Source organism: Lactuca saligna, chromosome 9 (genome assembly GCF_052625555.1).
Source record: "Lactuca saligna cultivar CGN05327 chromosome 9, ASM5262555v1, whole genome shotgun sequence".
In the NCBI taxonomy this organism is placed as follows: Eukaryota; Viridiplantae; Streptophyta; class Magnoliopsida; order Asterales; family Asteraceae; genus Lactuca; species Lactuca saligna.
The window spans coordinates 127093714-127101417 of NC_136425.1; positions in this window are offsets into that span (position 1 = coordinate 127093714).

The following is a 7704-nucleotide window of genomic DNA, read 5'->3' on the forward strand; positions in this document are numbered from 1 at the left end:
TTGATTGTTATCTAGATCTTCAAGTGTTCTTCAAAACACCAAGAACACCAATAACACACACTAGTGTTCTTGGACCTTAAACACCAAGTCAAGCTTCTATCTTGTAAGTACACTTGCCCTAGCTACTTGTGTGCTTAATATGAACTTGATAACACTTGAAAATCATCAAATAACATAAGAACAAAGGAGTTTACGTCCAAGGATGTTCTTGGGCCAAAAACCCCTCTTAAGGTGGTAAAATGGACCTTAGTTCCTTCCTAAGCCTTGGATGCCAACCTTGATCCTTCTTAGAAGTGTTTAAGACCTTAAACAACAATCAAAACATGTCCCTAAGAGATTTTACATCTGTGAACACATAAAAATATGGTCACTTGGCCATAAACTCCACATAGTGGTTTTAATGTGCCCCTAATGCTTCACTAAGGCTTGGACTTGATCATTGGATATGGAATCAAGACTTGTAAGACCTCAAAACACAATTTGGCACTTGGTACCATGATTTTACCACTATAAACACATGGGGAAATGGTCATGGGTTGTAAACTGCATAAGGGGTGGTTCATAGGCCATAAACTCCAATGACATGCCATACAACCCTTTAGATGCAACCCGTTGGTACCTATAACACTTGAATCAAAGTTTATCCATGTCCTAGGGTGTCTTAACTTGATTAATTAGTTGTTAAATGACTAATTAGATGTTGGGTTTTGAGCATTCTAACACTCCTAACTGTACATGCAGCCCTAAATACCTTGGATCTATGTTTTCTCTGTTATACATGCAAATATGAACTTTCCAAGGTATTCATCCTAACTATCATAATAACATTGATTCATATGAATATATCAAGTTAGAATTACATACCTCTTTGATGTAGAATGTCTTCATGAAGCTTGAGTGCCTAGTTCCCCAAGTGTGACACCTCAAATGGTTCACACAACACCAAATACACTTGGAATAGATTAGAGAGAAATCCACACTTCATAAAAATCGGCTAGCCATTCATTCTCACACACATAGTGGCCAATTTTGTCAACAATAAGATGCTTATATAGTTAGTGACAATTAGGGTAAACCCTAATTTTCATGTCTTTCCATTTCCTTGGATCCATGGGTTCAAATACACCATGGAGCATCCATGGAGCATCTTATGGGTTTTAGCCCAACTTGACAATCCATGAAGCATTAGCCCACTATACAAGTATGGATGATTTACACAATCAACACATATATTTAATTAGTCTTCTTTTGATCACTTAATTAATCCTAGATTAATTATTGATTAATACTAATTAAATAATCTTATTAATATATTAGAACTTATAATATGTTAACAAACCTTAAGTGTTATTTCTCTCATTATAGTCTATCCAAATGCATGATGTCATGCAACCCAAATGGACCATGTCAGGTCGGGTCAAGTCTCACCAATTAAAGTCATGTACTTAGAGATTAATCCAACAGTCTCCCACTTGGATAACTCTAAAACTATTATTGCGTATGACTTCAAGAACCGACTAGCAATCGTAGCTCTCAAAAGCTTTTGTCGAACTCTGACCATGCCGATGATCTCTGACCTTTGTTAATAACTTGTCCATTAGATAAGGGATCATATATTCCTCCATTCTAGATATCATATGGACTGAGACATGGATTATAATCATTCTCTCTGTCCGTTTGTTGTTTCCCGATTTCCGATTTATGACGACTGACTAAATGAACAAATCAAATCAGTCTAGGCCCGGCCGAGCACTTACGTTTTTCATCACCAAATCATCGAGGGGCCCACAGATATCGCTTTTATCCCGAAGGTAAAAGGAATGGATAAACTTTGACTCATATGGCTTGTTCTACTACTTGTTGAATCATACACAAAAGCACATTTTATAACATCGAGTTACCAATGCGTTGTCGTGCAATCAATGTAGAACCAACTCATCGTAACAACTCATATCTCTAGGTTTAAAGAATATTAGATATTATCGTCTCATGATCACTCGTGATAAAATCCATGAAGTGATTCCAATGAGCACGGGTTGAATCCAAAACTCAGAACTTATGAGCACTCATGAGTGTTGTAGCCCTTTGTCCAACATCTTAGACCTCTACAAGCCAACCCATGACAGTCTTAATTCATATCTACTTCCAACATATGACCGACTGTGGATGGTTTGAATAACTTAGTCATCCAGAACAATGACCTAGTTTATTCTGGAAGTCATAACATGCAAAATGAAACACAAGAATAATTGAATCGAATATGGTATCAAAACCTATGAACATAAATAAAATACCTTTTATTTATCACCATATGATTACACATTAATCATTGTATATTGTTTCAGCTATCAACTTTATTCTTGAATTTAAAACAATAGTTGCCCCATGCTCCAAGCATGTACACTATGTTTTCTAAACACTAGTCATGCCATACACCAAGTATGCATACTATGTTTGTCTATGATCTTTACTTTGTGAAATTATTCAATTGAACATAACTCCAATGATCCTTTTTTCACAGTCCCAAATCCTTACTACAAATGCAAGAATTCCAAATTCATGCCATTTACTGAAATATGTTAGATTCTAAACTTATATTCATTGATCCTCTTGTAATGATTATGCACAAAGTTAGAAAGACTTGACAACAAACATTATAGAGCATTCCAAAGGAGATCAACTCCTTGGAAACATCCTTCTTGCATTAAGTTTCCTAATCTTACACAGATTGAATAATTTCTAACTTTGAAACATTTCCATATTCCATTTTGACTATCACTTTTGAACAAGAGTTGCCACCTTATAGATTATGTCAATATTGTCCTTCCAGAATTATCACTATACTTCCAACTGTCCTTGATCAACCAATCTTTGGTAAACCTTAGATTATCCTTGACAATTGTTTAATCCTTTTAGTCATATCCAATTCTAGACCTTTTCCCTTCTTAATGCCCCAGGTATTTGGAAAATTTTAGAAAGGATGAATATAGCACATGCAATCGATCCTATATCCGAAGCATATGGGACACGATTCATGATGTCTCACATAAAGACTAAACCAGTCTTTTGCTATAATATTTCCATTTCAATTTGCCAAGTTCTCATAATTCAGATTATGAAAAGGGATGCCGTAATGATAATCGAATTTTAGAACGCAAATAATGGACCCATATATTAGAATTTTCTTATGTTGAGCCATTCCAACATAACATTCATATATATACTTGACTAAATACGATTAAAACCTCAATCTAAGCTTTTAGATTTGAGATGAAGTATAATTTCCTCTCCCTTAATTATAGCAAAACAACTTTTTCCCAATTGAAACCTTTTGATTTCTATAATTAACATTGCTAAATTGCAACCTTTATCATAATTATCATGCTCCCACTAACATGATGATTATTAGCATAACACTTATGCTCCCACTTGCTTTGACAGGTACTCAGAAATCAGCTGAACTTCTAGGAAAAACAATACTTTTTTGACTTTCTTACCAAAGTTCAGATTTCTGATACTAGATTGCTTTGATAAAACATTATCAATATCATACACTTATCATAGATAGCTCACAGATGTGTCTAAACAATTTAAGAACTATGAAAAGGGATGCCGTAATCATAGTCTTAATTGTTTAGACCTTTGCCACTTCTCATAAGTCCATGTTAGTGTGCCGGTTAACCACACAGCTCAACTAACAACTTTGAGAATGCAAATATCACAATTGCTATCTACTTCAAATCTACTTGGTGGAAGTGTTTCCTCACCATCATTTTCATGAATCGGAGAGAAACCTTATGACCCTTAGATTTAATGGTGTATGTGTTCTTATCCATGTGAATTGTCAAAACGATAGTCACAAGACATGGATAATGACAAATACAAACTCTTATGGACTGAACTCAATCTTAATTTGTTGCCACCTGGCATCTCAAGGGCCTGCCATTGCTTGCAAGTCATTGTGCAACCAATTGAGAACTCTAAGAACTCATATGCAAAGCCAACTTTAATTGGAATGGGAACAGAATATGTCAACACGATAGGTTATAAACCTCAAGTTGTGTGCTAGTGAGGAACTTCAGGTTTTATTCTTGATTAGTTCTTGAGACTTTCAAGACCTTTAAGACTCCCACTATCATCTTGACATATAAGACTCTCTTGTCAAATATTAAAAGAGATAGTGTGGATTCTAATCAAGACGAACACTTCACACAATTGCCCTTAGTTGGTCTTTGTTTTATCCAAAACATCACAACTTACCAATTTCAAATGTACAAGAGTAGAAAACTTTTACTCTTACATTTGACTAGTGTTGATAAACCTTCTTTAAGATATGTCACTCAAGTTACATTCTTAGAGTATAACTCTAAGAATTGTTTTTGGAATGATGTATGAATCATCTTCTTGATTTACCACTTCAAAAATTCATAGCTCCTCTTTTTAGCTATCAGAATCCACTTAGAGGATGAATTGTGATATGGTCTCTTAATCATTAAGATGATCATATAACATGATACTAAAGTACTCTCCCATCTTTTCAGATTTGAGCACCTTTTATCCTTTTGCCTAATTTGATTCTTCTTATTCAATCTACCTTACATTGAAACTTTTCCAATGTTTTAGAATTATACTTAAACTTGTAAGTATAACCATATTTACTGAAATTAAGTAAATCACGACGAATTGTGGTGGACTTAATCAGTGCACAAGAATGTGTACTCGATCCCTTGTCCGTTACGTGACTCACACATCCATGTGAACAAGTAGTTAGTCTTAATTTTCCAAAGATGAAAAATTCTCATTAATCATGCTATACAACTTGCATGATTCCAAGTTCTAGTCCAATTGAAACTTGGGTGATGAGGATCTTTCCTTATTGGGTAAATTTAGACATTACCACAAATGAAAGAATAAATTTCATATTTCCACTCTTGCTATTAATGAAATCATATAGGCAACAATTTTTTTTCACACACGCCATTGTAAGGATACATAAAATAAATAAAATCAAAAATTTCCTTTTATTTATAAAACTTACGGAGAAACTTATCCTTACAATCCATATGAAAACTTGTTGTAATTTATTCCTAAGTAATATCTCATGACTCCTAAGATGTAGCTCAAGAATCAGATCTTCAAACTATGCGATAGAAATCCATCTACGTGATCAGATTCAGCATATTCTTTTTTTTAAGTTTCTTCACTTTTCTTTGATTCTTAAAACATTACCATGTGACCCAGTCACATCATGTATCAAGAATCTCATAGTAGAAACTTAGCAGAGTCAGATAGTAGACTTTACCTGAGGTAGAGTCAAACTTATTGACTTTAACATCCTTAGGTAAAATTGGCAGCTCCGGAACCAATGCCCCTTTCTTTAGCAATATAAACATATGGACCCTTTGGTAATGAGATATGGGACTATCACATCCTTAGTATTTCTCTTTATCATTTGGTCAACCGATTTGACTATGGCCGATCCCTTTCCATTAGGAAGAAAGAGCTTTACTGGATATCCAATGTCATTATTATTAATGTCGACAGGTTTTAGGGAGTTGATCTTAGCAAATAGATAAGATCATTAAGGGTCTTGTCATAGTCTGTTTCATAGGAGTCCCAAAGGAACTCACTATGTGACTGAGAAAGTAGTTGAGCCACCAACTTTCTCAAGACTTTGACACCCAACTCTCCCAGCTTGTCAATATGTGAATTCATCTCTAAGATGTGATCACACCTAGACCTTACCTTGCCAATAGTGCTTGAGTGACCTTGAACTTGTGGGTTAGGAGAATAATTGGAGGAGGTGGAGGAAGTAAAGTTCCAAGTGATTTGGGAAGAACATAGATGTCTGAACTAGACATCTTTTGGGAGATATTCAAGATAGTTGATTTAAAGTCCTTAATATAACACCCAATATGAAATATTAAGGCTAGGACCCTACTAACTATTTTATAAGTTAGAAGAGGGATGTCGTGATCCAAGCTATAGAGCATTTAAAGGTAGGCGAATGACGATTCACCGATTTCCACCATGAAAACGAAATAATTTAATTAGGTTTTACTTGGATTTGAAACTCCTAGATCTTTTGAGATTCATTGAACCGTTCAATGGCATGTTTCAATCTCAAGTGTGCCCTTCAGGTTTTGTGACTGGGATGCCAAGGATCACAAAACAAGGTGTGAAGTAACCATGCAAATATATTTGGTACCCTTAATATTTACCCCTTAATCGATGTGTCGGTTAACCACACATGCTCCACCGATACTATGATAAATATTAAGTTACCCTTTGCCTACCTTGTTAAGTCCAGGTTAGTGTGACGGTTAACCACACACGCTCCACTAACGGCTTAAACAAAGTGCAAAGTGTAATTTCACAGATTAACACCTTATTCATATTTTCCTAAGTAACTAAGATTGGGAATTTATAAGTGTTTAGTTATTTAGTATTTATCATTAATACTTTTAATGAAGGGAGAATTATAGTTCTTGTCCTACCCGTTCAGCTAACGACCCTCCACCAGTCAAGGAAGCGGTGGGTGAGAGTGGACACCCATTAAACTGCCATTTTATAGGCAGTAACCTTATACCCCCCTTATAGACCGGCTTCGTGAATGAGGCCTACTAACGGTAAGAGTGACTTTACTCTTATACATACATACATACATACATATATATATATATATATATATATATATATATATATATATATATATATATACACTATTAACTTATAATATTATAAAGTATAAGGGTTGATTTTTAACTTTTAAAATTCTAAGGGCTAACTTGGAATTAAAGTATTCATAAGTGAAAACTTTTCAAAAATTCAAAACTTGAGGTCAAGTTTTGAAACTATTCAAAACTAATTAATTCCATAACTTATGTGTTTAAATTAGTTTTAATTAAAAGACTCTTCAAGTTCCATAACTTGAGGACAAGTTATGGAAGACTTTAAACTAATAAATGAATGTAACTTTTCTTTATTTTATAACTTATGGAATTAATTAAGGTTACACATTTTTTTTATTTAATGAAGAGACTCTTGAACCTCCATAACTTGAGGACAAGTTATGGAGTCATAAAACCATTTAATGAGGACAAGACTCTTCATTTTGTAACATATTACAACTTTTATGAGTTTTAAGAAACTTAAATATGACTTTTCAAGTAACTTGAGGACAAGTTACAAAAAAATATATATATTTTAGAATCAACTCTTAGATTAAAATGGATTGAAAACATATTATCACATAATTTTCTATTAATCTAAATCAACTCATAAGATCAAAATAATTAAAAAAAAACTTTTTGATTCCATTACTTATGGAGTTTAATGTTTGTTTAATGATGAAACGTGTCATGTTACATAACTTAAGAACAAGTTATAGAATTATTTAAAACATTAACACCAATTTTTGTAACTCCATAAAAAACTTTGAATCAATTTTTTTTAAACCTTTTGATATCCATAACTTATGGAGGTTTCAAAAAACTCTTTAGATCAAACTTTTAAAACTAATAAAATAATCATATCATTTTCTCTTTTACTAAATTTGACCTAATTCAACTCATATAGCAAATGATTCAAATTTTACAAATAATTATTTTTTCACAAAAACAAGTAATTATCTTAAAATTTGACAAACGTCAATTTTTTTCAACTTTGAAAATAAAATATTTGCATCAATATAAAAAAAAAAAA